The following is a 12242-nucleotide window of genomic DNA, read 5'->3' as shown; positions in this document are numbered from 1 at the left end:
GGGGAATCATGAGTTCCTGCCATGGAAAGTATATGTGAACCCACTTTAACGTGGATGAGCCCTTTTCTCACCGACTTGGGTTTCGATTTGTTTGGCCATGGCATTGATCAACTGTCTAGATCATCCCAAGTGGTAGTCCCGCTGCGGCCTCTGACCGTCCGTCCCGTCTCATCGTGATTTGGCTGCTCGTCGCTGGCGCACCTCTCCTAACTATTTATAATATATTCTGGAATAATCTTTTTAGGAGGGACCCGCCGGTTGTTGGAACGACGCGAGCCGGGCCGGGTCTCGATTCAGAAAGATGAAGGGCCCAGGGAGGATCCAGAGCTAAGCCCCCTCCCATTCGAGGCCGGGTGGCCTCGCCCCACAAGCACCCAACCTTCCTTTTGCTCTTCCTTCGGTTTGCTCAAATCTGAACTGAACCTTGTCGCTCTTCTTTCCTTGCGAGCAGGAAGCACACCAGCGAGGAGTTTAGGGTCGTGGACGTGTGACTCTCCTTCAAAAGAGTTGAAACTGTTACTTTAACATTGGGGTAGACAAGAAGCAAGAAAGAGTGTAGTTGTTCTTCGGATCTGTATCTAGTTTTTGCTGCTATCGACGTGTAGCGCCTTCTGGCTCCCCTTTCCTGACTTCTAATAACTGAGTCACTTCGGCTTCGCTCCAATTGAGGCTTTTGCCCGAGAGGAAGAATATGAGCTCTGCGAGTATACCATGGTGCGTGAGTGGCTCACATTATTGCGCTGGAAGTGCGAGAAAGTGCCTTAAATCTTGAGAATGAGAATGTAGGGTTGCCCGCCCTTCGCAATGGTCTATTGATCACCCCGGCAACTTCGCCTTCTGGTATGGCTCCCATTCCCGTAGATGGCACAGGGGTCCCATCGCATTTTACCCGCAAGACCGAGGTCATTAAATAACGAATCCATTTCATGCTCGAAGTTCATAGCTAGTAGTAGATGTGAATTAATCAGAAGACAGAAGGACAAACCTTTAGCCATTGAGCTTCGGTACTCTAAAATAGTAGTAGGAGTTCGCTTCTGAGTGAGCTTCCTTCCTTATGCTCTGGCCTGACCTTCACGAAACCGTACGTGCGATTCTCACCGCATACGGCTCGCACAAAGACTCCTAAATCCATCCCGAGCCTTTTCTTCCACCTCTCCTCCCTCCAATCCTCGATCAAACTTGCGTTCCCCAGGCGCTATGAATTCGACCTATTGCTCCGCATCCCCCCATCAGTTTACTATGAAGAGAATAAAAACTCAGAAGAAGAAGAGAATAAAAATTAATCGAAAAATCAAAAGAATAGAACTACCTACTCATTATTCGGAGGGCCCGGTGTCGTCTAAGCTCTCGGAGAATACCAGGGGAGATCACACTCCCTCGAGCCTCCTTTGCGCCGCCTTCCTCATAGAAGCCGTCGAGTTGACCCCGAAGGCCGAATTCTATGGTAGAGAACGCTGTAATAATAATTGGGCCATGAGAGACTTTTTTAAGTCTTGCAAAAGAAAGCTGATAGAGCTGGGCGGGGAGGCGATACTAGTTATCAGGTCAGAGAGAGGCATGGCCCGTAAGCTGGCCCCCTTAAAAATACACACAACTTGCACCATACTTTTTTGGATCAGTTTACAACCCTTTTTATGAGGGACTACTTTTTGCACACTTTTCAACAACAAGCTGCATTCAAAAGCGCAACGTTACAGTAGAAGTTTTCGTATGCCATCAACAATCTATCAACAAAATAGCAAGGGGCCGCTAGGCGTCAACCGAGTCTACTCAAAGAATGAACTTCTTCAGAGGAGACCTGGTATGTCATCTTGCTTAGTTAGGTTGGTCGAGAAGGGAGCTACCCCTAATCCCTACTTTCAGCGGAGTTTATTCTATATTTTATTTTTATTTTTTTCCGGGCCTCGCGCCACTTCAAAAGTAAAAAGAGAGGATTTTCAGTTACCTCCGTCATAGGCGGGGTTATCCCTCAGAAAGGCAGAAACGGAAGAGAGAGAGGAAGCTGAAACTGCTGAAACTTTTCTCTCGCCCTCATAAATACCGTGAGAAGAACGTCCGGCTACTACGTTTGGCCTCGTCGCACAAGCACCCAACCTTCCTTTTGCTCTTCCTTCGGTTTGCCTCCACGAACGCGCCACCTAGGAGCCCTACACCCTTGGGACAGCGAAAAGTTTATCTTTCTTCCTCTTCTTAGGGACAGGGAAGCTGCGATTTACTTTCCTCACAACGGCGACCAATCGTGAATTGAATATGGTAAAAAAAAGAATGACCTTGCTCAACATGAGGAAGCTTCGTACATCTCGAATTACATTGAGTTTGAGTATGGATAAGACAGATTATTACAATAAGAGCAATATGTCATACTGTATGACTTTTCTTAACATGGGGAACCGAGCTAAAGCCCAATTATAGACCAACTGTGGACAAGTCCGCTGAGCTCTCTCTCCTTTAAGTTTACCTACTACGGTACCAGCGTGAATATGATCTCCACCGGACAGACGTAACGCTTTAGCTAGTACACGGAAGTGCATACCGTGACGATCATGGAACCTATAAAGTAGATCGGCTGTGCGGACTCGATCGAAAAGCAGGTGTCAGATTAGAGTTCTTTTGTTGACGCACTATAAGGAGTCATCGGTGTAGCTTTCCTCGCACGCAGTGAGACTCAATCCTAATTGGCTCTTAACAGATGGGATCCACTTTAGCTCTCATCTCACCAGGAAGACCGGTTATTGACGCTCACCCATCAGTTTTCTCTTTCTTTACAGTTCCGTTCGGATTGGACCAGGGTGAATGGGATTATTGGTCTGACCTCTCGCTCGGATGGTTGACTCCCGCCGCCGACAGATGCCTGTTCTGCTAAATCACCCTACTCCACTTACTCCCATTACCTCAGTTCCATTCTTGGATACCTACATACCAACCTGGGGGCCCGGGCAAAGCCCTATTTCTTCTTTCATTCTCGGGTAGGAAGGCGCTCGGGGAAGAACCAGCATTTAGTCATGACGGGATTCAAACCAAAACCAACACAGAGGGCGACTTCCGCGTCTTAGGCACGATTGGAAGATTTGACGGCGGTTAGGCATCCTTAGACGAAAGAGTGGTCTTTCAGGATTGGTCGCTGTGTGTCACCACCTCCCATGCCGAAGCAATTTATAAAGCACAGGCTGAAACAGGTGAAATCAAAGGGCATTACTTGAATGAGATTCTTAGCCGGATTGAGGACCCCATTCTACTCTTAGATTGAACCCATCTGGAGGCTCTAGCGGATCAGTGACAGGTGCTCTATCTTTCACCGGCTAGTCAGTCTAGTCATTCATGGACCTCTCTCCCACTTCCCGATACCACAAACGTGGAAACATAACTACACGGGCAAGGAGGTGGATGTTAAGCCGGTTGCAATCAGTCTTATTCTAACCCGTCGCATTGTGAGAGGGCACGCCCAACAATCCCACTAACCCACTAAGGGCGGTTGGCATAAATAAGATTATCGCCACTCGCTGCTTGATGCTCTGATCGAAAACAAATCAGTGGGGCCATGCCGGTACGACTGAATGAAGAACGGACATAGTCGTTTAGCTCGTTAATCGCTTTAGTGCAATGAATTAAGAGCTGAGGCCCAATTACACTATTAAAGAAAAGGCCAAAATTAAATGAAACGACTGGCCCAATTCGAATTTAAATGGGAAAGCCCAAGCATTTATAATAATCAGCAGGCCCAATTTCAAATAAAAGAATGAGCCCCAAAATGAAATAAGAGAGAAATGCCCAAACTCTCTTTCTTTCTAACTTTCGTTCTCTCTCTCTAATCTCAAAACTCAAGAGCCGCTCGTCCTGCTTCTTCAAAGCCTACGCTCGGCCACCTCTCAAATCCGGCCAGCTTCCTCTTCCTCTTCCTCGGCCGTTCAGCGGCCGTCGGCTCCGGTCGACCTTGATTGTCGAAGCATTTATCCCCCGTCGCCTTCTTCTCTCTTCTCCGTAGAGCCTCAAAGGAATCATCGTTGCTGTTGCTGCTGCTGCTCCTTCGCCCGGAATCCGGCGATTCAGTCGGCGCTGGTCGCACCCGTCTCTCTCTCTCCTCGTCTCTATCGTGAAAGGGAAACAAAAGCCCTAACCCACCCCCTGAAGTTTCGAACTCAGATCTCTCTTTAAAAAAAAAACGATCGGCTTTTCCTCTCAATGCCGGTCGGCTTCTCCGTTAATGGTCGTTGTTGCTGTTTTTCTGATGCAGGCAAGACGACGGGAGTTCGCCGCCTTCTTTCTCCGTTCCGGCAGTTGAGGTTCGGCAGTTGCCTTGGGTAGTCGGCCCTTCCTCTTCTAAAGCTAAGTTCTACTTCCTTATCTCGGTTGATGTTCAAGTTGGTAAGGTTTGGGAAAAACTCTTATAGCTTGTTGTTCTCGAGTGCAGCCGGTTTGTGAAGTTTATAATCTATCTAGGCGTGAGTTTTTATGTAGCCCTTTGAATAAAATAAATAAGTTAACTATCACACCCCATAAATAAATAAGTTTTGTAGCACATTCTTAATGGTCCCCACCAAATCTTTGACTTATTTAAAAAAATTGTTTTCTTTAAACAATAAAAAACGTGTCCACAGAATCTTCTCAACATATTATTTTTTGTCTTATTATGTCTCTCTCTCTCTCTCTCCAAAATCGTGATTTGATATATCTTTTAGGGTTTAGGGTTTCTTTTCTTGCATGAATCGTGAGGATCGGCTGATTCAGCCCAAAAGTGGTCAAAAGTTGGGAATCTTGTTTCAAATCATTCCCAAAAAAAAAAAAGAATCTCATGCACGCCTTGAGAATACCGTGCACTATACACGCCTCTCTCTCTCTTCTATTATTATTTGATTTTGCATCTTCCAAATTCAAAAAACAAAGAGACAAAAACCCTAAAAAACTCACCATACACGCCTCTCTCTTTCTCTAACAAACTCACGCCCACCGTGCACTCCATACACGCCTATCTCTCTAAGAAACTCCAGCCACTATGAGTTCAACGGAATCAGATTACGATGGGAAGAGGCACAACGAGAAAGTCGCCCGAGTACATCAAGGAGGAGCGAAAAATACCCGACGCCGAATCCGGTAAGTAACCGTGGCCTATATTTGTCAAAATTTGAGTTTCTGTGTTTTGTATTGTTAAATTTGTTTATTAGGTACACGATTTTAGCATTTTTTAGACAATTATGTTGGTAATTTGCGAAATTTGGAATCTGAAAATTATTTTGAACAACCGTGTACGGTTCTTCAGTACACGGTTGTACACGGTTAGACAATTAAGTTACACGGTTAGGATTAATTGATGTAATATGCCTTAATTGTGTATTTTTAACGTATAAAGGTATTTTTCGTACACGATTTAACCGTGTACAGCCGTACACGGTTTGTTCATCCATACACGGTTTATCTAAAATCGTACACGGTTGATTTTAAATCATGTAATATGCCCTAATTGTGTATTTTAGACGTATAGAGGTATTTTTTGTACACGATTTAACCGTGTCCGTACACGGTTATACACGGTTGTACACGGTTGGTCTAGAATCTGTACACGGTTGATATTTTTTGATACTGATCATCATTTTGAATTAATTGCAGCCTCCGAGGCATGTTTGGTTACGTCCGTGCATGCAAGGTTATGCCGGACGAATCAATCACTATGTAAAGGACACGACACTGAAGGAAGTGGAGACCTGTCTGACGCATTACCGGTGTCTTGAACAGTTTAAGAAAGGTCCGTTTGGGCATTTACTTCAGTTGAAGAGGCAGGATAGTGCGAATGCCGCACTGCACCATCTTCTTGCACGGGAGTTGTATGACGAAGCATTCGGTCCGTGGGAGAAGTGGTTCCACGTTGGTGGACACGACATTCGATTCGGCGCAGTGGAGTATTGTCTGGTGACGGGGTTGTGTTTCGGGCCATCCCCGCAGCGTTTTGATCCTAATGTGGATCACCGTGTTGGGAAGCAGAGTCTATGGCACGGAGTTTTGAAAGGCAAGAAGGTGGAAGTGAAGGATCTGCGGAAGCGGTTCGTTAACCGCAGTCTGGGCAACAGTGCCCAGGATTATTTGAAGGCGACCAATATTCTCGTGGCGTATGATCTCCTCTTCTGTCGGGATTATAAATACGTGCACGATTGGGTGTGGGCACTGGTAGAGGAAGATCAGAAATGGTCCGACTTCCCGTGGGGCTCTTACTCATTCCAGATTTTGTGTCATGGGATGAGTGTGTTGAAGAAGCATCCCAACGAGATTACCGGTAATAGGAAGACGTACCACTTCTATGGGCTCATATGGGCATTACAGATTTGGTCGTACGAGGCCATTCCGAGGTTGGGCCGCGCGTGTGGGATGCGTGACACGAGGTTGCAGATGCCACGATTGGTGAACTGGACGACTTGGAAGTCGGCTTCTGACTTCACCCACTTTTTTGATGCGCATGAGGTAATTATTGTTGTTTTTTACAGTTTCAATCCTTTTATTATGTTATGATTAACGAATAATGAGAAATGATCGATTCATCTTTGTGCAGGCCGAGTGTCACCGGACACTCGAACCGGTCGAGGAGGAGAATGATTCATGGTATTTGCAGACCCTGAGGCACCCAGAGCCTTTTTCTGTACGATACCATCCTGGAGGGAAATATGCTGGCTTGACAGAGCCACTTGTACCGGAGCCGCCTCCTCCTGTTAGGCCTCCCTCTGTGCCGAGGAGTAGCTCACGAGCAGAGAGGGCTCGTGAGAAGCAGCCTGTCCCTGTCCCGAGGAGTAGCTCACGAGTAGAGAGGGCTCGTGAGAAGCAGCCTGTCCCTGTCCATGTCGAGCGACATAGACAGACGTATGAGGAGCCGGTTGGCAGCCCGTCGAAGCGGCGCAGGTCAGAGGAGTTTGATGATCGCGAGCCTCAGGCAGACCGAGATGAGGATTATTGGAGGCGACGCGATGATGACCTGATTGCCCGTATCACACAGGAGCAGATCCGGACCGTGGTCCCTGAGATGCGGCGCGAGATACGGCGCGAGCTTGTAGATGACGACTCTGAGCATGGACTGGTCGCCAAGATTACGAAGAAGGTCATAGCCGCTGTGAAGGACATCTTTGGGAGACGCTCTTCTTCGAGGAGGTATAGATCATCATCCAGCCATGCCAGTCGTCATAGACATGTGAGTGAGGAGTTCAACCAGCCGAGACCCAGTCAGAGACGGTCTACATCTCACATTCCTAGTCCTAGGCGATCAGAGCGTGAGGATCCGCCTCATCTGAGCCATAGGCACTCAGTTGGAGACATGGATCCTCCTCGTGGCAGTCAGAGACGCTCAGAGCGTGGAGAGGATCCACCCCCTGCGAGTCAGCGGCGATCTGCCTCACGTCACAGTGAGAGGGAGGCATCTATGAGGCGATCAGCCTCACATCATGGTGAGAGGCAGACATCTTTGAGGCGATCCGCCTCACGTCACAGTGATCGCCCAGGGCCATCGGCTGGACACCATAGTCCAGAGACCCCTGCGCCTAAGGCGGGGGATGTAGATGATGATCTGAATTTTTCCTGGACTTCGTCAGAGGAGGAGGCGGGTGCTAGAGAGAGGCCTCAATTGGTTGTTGACCCGGCCTTGCCGTATGGTAAGGGGCTGCTGAAGGCGAAGAAGCGGGGCTTCAAGGCGTTTATGAGATCGCCGCCGGGTACTTATGTCACAGTGATGGAGACGGGTTGGGTGATGTCCCAGGAGCTATTCCACAAGATTATGAATCCTCGCGAGGAGTTGGACGGGGAGGTATAATAATTTAATTTTACTGTGTTTCTTAAGATTTGCATTGTACATAATTAATCATGAATTTTTTAAGCAGATATTAGACCTCTGGAATCTGAAGGCTCTCCGACGGCTCCGTCATAATCAGCAGTGGATAGATCGGGGGCATACGAGGCTCGTTGCAGGCGTGACACGGGCTAGAACGCCGATAGCTTTTTTGGATTTTTATGTAAGTTTTTGATAGAATAATTTATGTTTATGTATATACAACTACCTATAATCATGAATCTGTGATTGTAGGAGACCCTTTGGAGAGAGTTCAAGTCGTTGCATCCGAATGAGCCAGATTGGGACAACATTCGGGGTCGACACGGATACGAGGAGTGGGTGGTGCCCGACAAGCTGATCGCCATGTTTCATGGAACTGATTCAGGCCATACATGGCCTTGGTTTGAAGCGAAAGAGGTAAGTATAATATAAACATATTTTGGAATTTTCTAACTGAAATACGTAACGTTTCATATTGTGTTATAGATTTTTGCTATTTGCAATGTCGATAAGAGTCATTGGTGTACTGTGGTTATATCTATCTCTGCATGGGAGGTGAGAGTGTATGACTCACTGTCACATGTGGAAGGTGCACGAAAGCGTCGACCAAGTGCATTGAAGCCAATCACTCGCCTGATGCCTAAATTGCTGCACACTGTGGGTTATTATGCACACAATGACGTGAAGTTTGTGCACGCTCCAGATGTGGCTATGAAGATCGTCATGATGCCAATCAAAGAGCAATTCCTCCAAGAAGATAGTGTAAGTTGTGGTGTGTTTGCATGTGCTTATCTGGATCGTTTGATTTGTGGCGCACCAACACGTGAGCAGCTGAGGACACCCGCACAGATACAAAAGTATCGACAGATTATAGCTGTTAGGATATGGGAGTTGTGTATGGATCCTCCCCCTATTCAGTTCAGCTGATGAACATTTTTTTTGTGTTTAAAACGAATGTCTGTTAAAATACACTTGATTTGCTGTTGTTTTGTGGTTTGATTTGTGCTTATGTTTGGTGGTTTGCTGTTTTTGTGTTTGGCATGGTTGTTGGTTGTTAAAATACGGTTGATTTTATGACTTGTTGGTGTTTTTGGGGTGAACGAGGGCTGAATGGCCTTTGTACACGGTTAGACCCTAACCGTGTACAGTTTCTCGAAACCGTGTACGCAACCGTGCACGGAAGAACTCGAAACCGTGTACAGCACACGGCCAAACACTGAATCGTGTCACCGTGCACGGCTGCGTGTTCATCGGTACACGGTTGCGTACATGATTGGTCCCAAGGTGTACACGGTTAGGGTCTAACCGTGTACAGAGGGCAGGCCACCGATTTTCAGCCCAAAAACACCTGTTTTTTGAATTTTAAAGTGAAATCAACATGTAGCAACAACAAATTCAATGTTCAAACAACAATCAAACAACCAAATTCATTTTCAAGATCAAATCGAGGACATGCATTCCTAGTGTGAGTTCCACTTAATCAGAACCAAATCTCTGACTGTATCCAGAATCACTCACAACCCAACATTTTGAGGACATGCATTCCTAGTGTGTGTTCCACTCCTACAAATTCCGCATTTCTTCTTTCGTCGCCTTCGTGCATCGGGTGGTTGCTCGACACCCTCCACCGGCACGTTCAAGTCCAATGGTCCCACTTGCGCTTTGCATCTCCGGGCATTGTGACCTCCACCCTTGCAACGTGAGCATACTTGAGGTCGAGAATTAGGAGTACCTGAATTAGGAGGACCCGAATTAGGAGGACCCTCAACTGCTGAACGAGCCCTACTCAACTTCGGTCGTCCCGCATGGACCGTGATATCCGGGGGTTTCACAACATAGGCTGATATCTCATCGGGCACATTCCAATACGTAGGATGTGGAACGGGAACAATACGCTCCATATATGTGGCCAACAGCACGGATTGTTTGAAATATCCTCCAACAAAATCCGTGACTTGCAGTCCTGCACGCCTAATAAAATGCAAAGATAAAAAGATAAATTTACAAAAAATTACTTCAATATGCAAAATTTGTAATAAATGAGATACCTAATAGCGGCACAAGCATGACGACACGGAATGTCATCCAGGTCGAACTGAGCACAACTACAAGTCCGATTCTCGAGATCGACAATGTAGAATGCATGATCATCCTCAACACTAAACATGTGCGTCGTCGTCCCTCGAACAGCCAATTGCCGACCCGCTTCGACAGCCACATGCAACTTTCCCTCTACTACCTCAGTCAACTCATGTGACCTCGATGCAGCCGAGATGCGTCGCCTATCGAACCATTTCTCCATAATGGCTCGATAGGTCTCGATCAATGAAGCAACCGGGAGTCGTCGTGCCCACAAAAGTCTACTGTTCATCGTCTCGGCAGCATTCGACGTCATGAAGCTCGTGCGTCGTACAGGGCACTTGGACCTGGCCCATCTCTCCACACCAATAGTGTCGAGGCGTGTGTGCGCATTGACTTTCAGTAATTGAAGCGCAGAAAAATTCCTTTGAAAATCGTCTGATCGATAGGAATATGCCGCTGCTTTGAAGACTGCAGCTACATGATGCCCATAATGCGCGAGATTCTTCTGGATATGGTAATAGCACAACCCGTGAGGGACGTTCGGGTAGACACACTCCACAGCATTTCTGATGCTCTTGTGCTGATCAGACACAATCAAGAGATCATCCGGCTGACCAAAGCAAGTCCGCAGTCGGTGGAAAAACCAAGTCCAAGACTCGTCGTTCTCGATAGGACCAAGCCCAACTGCGAGAGGAAATATTGCTTCGTTCCCATCCTTTGTAACAGCGATGAACAAAATGTCGCCGTTCCTTCCCTTCAGATGGGTCCCGTCTACGACGATGACCGGCCTCAAGTAACCCTTCTCAAAGGCAGCCACGCTCTGTCCAAGTGCAACAAACATATGATGGAACTTGCCATCATCCTTCATCTCAAGGTCGTATAATGTGCCGGGATTACTCATTCTCAGCATATATAAATACGATGGGAGCATCTGATACGAGTTCCCAAAATCACCATACGTCATCTCAATCGCGATGTTTCTTGCACGGAGAGCGAAGCTGAAATTGATCTCAATACCGAATAAGCGCTGCATCTCTGACATCATCTCCTTCGGCTTCAAAACGACCCCCTCGCCTACCAATTTCCGTGCAAAATATCTTCCAACAACCCTCGCCGGAATCTGTCTCGGGGCAGTGCGATTCAAATCCGTGTGGCAGGTATGATCCATCACCACCTTGATCACTCTCCAGATCGATGCACTCTGAACGGCTCGCAGCATGAACGGACAACCGTTGCCATGCTTGCAGACAAACCACAAACGGGTCGTACTGGAAAGATGCACGGCGTACTCCACGTGATTCTCCATATGGTACAGGCCAACAGCGATTGCCAAATCATCCTTCGACCGGAATAGAGCCCCCACTGATAATATCCTGCTCTCCAATACGTTAGAATCCTCCCAACCTAATGCCGGCGCATCGTCAAAATCGAGGACTGGAATCCCCCAGTCACGTGCCTCAAGCTGCTGAACTCCAACACGAGGCTCGACATCGGGCTGATCATCCGATGTGAAATTCTGAGGCCCTGTCTGTCTCCACGCTTCCTGTTCAGTCGACACTGAATCCAATATCTCTCTGCGTCGTATCGCCTCTTCTTCCTCATCCGAAGACTCGGACTCGTCTTCCTCCTCCTGCGACGATGAATCGTCCCTACTTCTTCCAACGTCCGTCTCGATAGGAAACAGAGTAGAACGCTGTCCCTCATAATATACCCGCTCCTGATTCTGAGAAACCGGAGCCGCAGATTGTTTGCCCTTCTCGATCACGTAAACAACGGGATATTTCTTCTGCTCGGAAATCAGCCGGTTCAAATCTGAATCGGCCTTCAAAGCCACTTTTATTTTTCGCCCTTCGTCCGTGGTCGATATGTAGAAAAGCATATAAGTGGATCGTCCATCCTCGTTTAATTGATCGTGCAACTCTTGCATCAACTTCGCATGACAAAGCTCTTCCTTAGACACGTACACGACAACCTCATCGCCGCCTTCATACTCGGTTAATTTCCACTGACCACTGTGCCGTATAACGATTGCTTGAAACGACATCTGCTTCAAAACGACAAAAATACAACATTTAAATACACAAACAGTAAACCGTGTACCCCAATACATGAACTGAATATACAATCATGCTAAAAATAACATCAAAATCACATTAAACCCAACCGTGTACAGCAAAATCGACCTCCGTGTACGGAAAACCCTAATCGTGTACGGCAGAACACTAAGGGTTAAAAAATAAGGTAATTTACGTACAGAGTGTTTTTTGAGGCCGTTTTTTAGTCCAAAACATGTAATAAGTCATATATATAACATAATTATCGAAATAAACAACAAAAATTCACTAAAAATCAAACCGTGTAC

This window comes from Salvia miltiorrhiza, chromosome 1 (genome assembly GCF_028751815.1).
Source record: "Salvia miltiorrhiza cultivar Shanhuang (shh) chromosome 1, IMPLAD_Smil_shh, whole genome shotgun sequence".
NCBI lineage: Eukaryota > Viridiplantae > Streptophyta > Magnoliopsida > Lamiales > Lamiaceae > Salvia > Salvia miltiorrhiza.
The sequence above is the reverse complement of the archived record's forward strand: the minus strand, read 5'-3'. Positions refer to the sequence as shown.